The following is a 2,975-nucleotide window of genomic DNA, read 5'->3' on the forward strand; positions in this document are numbered from 1 at the left end:
AAAATTAGCTGGGTGTGGTGGTAGGTGTCTGTAGTCCCAGCTACTCGGGAGGCTGAGGCAGGAGAATCACTTGAACCCAGGAGACAGAGGTTTCAGTGAGCTGAGATCGCACCACTGCACTCCAGCCTGGGCAACAGAGCGAGACTCCATCTCAAAAAAAAAGATAAACTGGCAGGGTGGACTTGATGTGATGCCTGCTAGGAGCAAGGTGACAGGGAAACATGAAGGACAGCGCTTTTCAAGCCTGGGAGAGCAGGGAGGCCTTCACCAGAAGAGCTGTTGTGCAGCCATTGGTACGTGTAACTGGGGAAACATAGCATACAAGCAAGACAGCTTACAGCCTGGGTAGTGAAAATGTTTTCACATCAGAGACCGAGAACTTTTGCAGTCGTTTATGTCATCCCTTCTTCTCCAGGCAGAAGATATCAAAAAGCTGCAATCAAAGATATCTTCATCTTATTGATAAAGCCACTAATAAAGCCAAAATGTCTGTCAATGTCAACCACAGCGTGTCAGACCAGTTCTATCACAAGATGCCCTGCATGATTGCCAAGGTTGAGGGCAAAGGAAATGGAATCAAGACAGTTATAGTCAACATGATTGACACCGCAAAGGCGATTAATTGGCCTCCAAGGTATCCTACCAAATATTTTGGTGGGATACATTGTTACACTGTGAATGGATCTCTTGAGGCCAATAAGGTGCAAGACATGTTGGATGGATTCATTAAAAAATTTGTTCTCTGTCCTGAATGTGAAAGTCCTGAAACAGACATGCATGATAAGCCAAAGCAGCAAACAATAGGTAATTCTTATAAAGCCTGTGGCTATCAAGGCATGCTTGACACCCACCATAAACTCTGCACATTCATTCTCAAAAACCCACCTGAGAATAGTGACAGTGGTAAAGGAAAGAAAGAAAAGGAAAAGAAAAATAGAAAGGGCAAAGACAAGGAAAATGGCTCCGTATCCAGCAGTGAGACAACACTACCACCACCACCAAAGAAATTAGCCCTCCTCCACATACAGTGGAAGAGAAGGAGGATGATTGGGGGGAAGATACAAGTGAGGAAGCTCAAAGTCGCAGAATGGATGAAATCAGTGATCATGCAAAAGTTCTGATACTCCGTGATGATTTGGAAAGAACAGTTGAGGAGTGGGCCAACATCCTGTTTGATTTTGCGAAGAAAAAGAAAGAAGAGGGTATCACTGATTTATGTGACAAAGAAATGGTTGCTGAAGCAGAAGGACTGGATGTAAAAGCCATGGGCCCTCTTGTTCTGACTGGAGTTCTTTTTAAAGAGGAGATTAGAGAACACATAAGAAATACAGGCACCATTTCCTATGATTTTGTCACAACAACAAAAAAGCTCAATGGTACCTTCTTCGTGGTTTGACGTGTGGGGTAGCAATGCATGCACCAAGCTCACCTCATCTCCAAGATTCCACATATCTTGAAGGAGATGTATGATGTAGATTTTTTGGAAGAAGAGGTCATCATCAGCTGGTCGGAAAAAGGCCTTTAAGAAATATGTCTCAAAAGAACTAGCCAAAGAGATTTGTGTCAAAGCAGAACCATTTATAAAATGAAGGAGGCAGAGGAAGAATCTTCTGGTGGTAAAGAAGATGAAGATGAGAACATTGAGGTGGTATATTAGAAGACTGCCAGTGTACCTAAAGTTGAAACTGTAAAGTCCAAAAACAAGGATGATGACATTGATATTGATGCCATTTAATGGGATGGATGCAACCTAGCTTAACAGTGTAATGCTGCAAATTCTTCTCCATTATCAGCCAGAAGCACAACATGTATGTGCAAAAGCTAAAATGGCTTAACATCAAGCTACACTATACACTAAAAATCTATTACTGTGAGTGCTCTGTAATTAAGCCCAATGAGACATCTAGGGAGTCCATACACACATTAGTGAGCAGATGTAGTTTGCTTATAGCATGTTTCTTTTTGAAAAACTGGTGGTGAACACATTTGGATCACATTTATACAGTTATAAAAATAAAGATTTGATTTTGGCCATTCTTCAGATACTTGGTTCTCAATGACTTAACCTGAAGTAACTGGCTCCATTTTCAAATGTTACATCATCATTTCGCCTGACAAGCATTCTTGGAGCCTGCTAGATATTGTTAGGTGCTGAGGCTGTAAAGAGGTCTTCAACAGGATGTAAAGCAAACTTATTTGTAATTACCTTATTCAGCCCATTAAGAAATAATACTACTTAAGTTTTATCTCTAGTCCCTCCAATTGGCATCTGGTAATGTACACTGTGAGGTAGACTGATAATCACATGACAATGCAACATCCTACTGAGCAGTAAATATGACCTGAGTGTCCTAGAAATAATTTAACAGCAGGTTTTGAAACTTGGAGAGTTGCTTTCTCATTTCATGTACACTTGCCCTAAATTGTAGTCTTTGAAGTCGTGTGCATTGCACGTTGGATGAGCCAGGGAAGTTATTACATTAACAACCATTTTGTGTGTATGTAGTAGTTGCTTCGTACTGAGAGAACTCGCTTTGGGGTGCAATTAAACAATAAACTGATTTTATTTGGGGGAAACAGGGAAGAGTGCACTTACTAGCAAACCTAAGCATTAATTTTCAGCTTTTGCCCTGATGGTTTAAATTACAATTCCAAAATATTTAGACATACTGAAAGAAAAAAAAAGGTAGAGGGAGGTCGGGTGTGGTGGCTCACACCTGTAATTCCAGCACTTTGGGAGGCCAAGGTGGGTGGATCACTTGAGGTCAGGGGTTTGAGACCAGCCTAGCCAACATGGTGAAATCCCGTCTCTACAAAAAATACAGAAATTAGCTGGGCATGGGTGACGGGTGCCTGTAGTCCCACCTACTCAGGAGGCAGAGGCAGAAGGATCACTTGAGCCCAGGAATTGAAGGCTGCAGGGAGGCAAGGTCACACTACTGCACTCTAGCTTGGGTAACAGAGCAGGACAATGT

The 2,975-nt window shown here is 41.9% G+C and overlaps 1 pseudogene; it reads left to right on the forward strand.

Annotated features, from left to right (window-relative positions):
- The first annotated feature begins 371 nt into the window (after nucleotides 1–371).
- LOC105518065 lies at nucleotides 372–1,735 on the forward strand (annotated as a pseudogene).
- The last annotated feature ends 1,240 nt before the right edge of the window (nucleotides 1,736–2,975 follow it).

The sequence above is a fragment of the Colobus angolensis genome, unplaced genomic scaffold (assembly GCF_000951035.1).
Source record: "Colobus angolensis palliatus isolate OR3802 unplaced genomic scaffold, Cang.pa_1.0 Scaffold310, whole genome shotgun sequence".
In the NCBI taxonomy this organism is placed as follows: Eukaryota; Metazoa; Chordata; class Mammalia; order Primates; family Cercopithecidae; genus Colobus; species Colobus angolensis.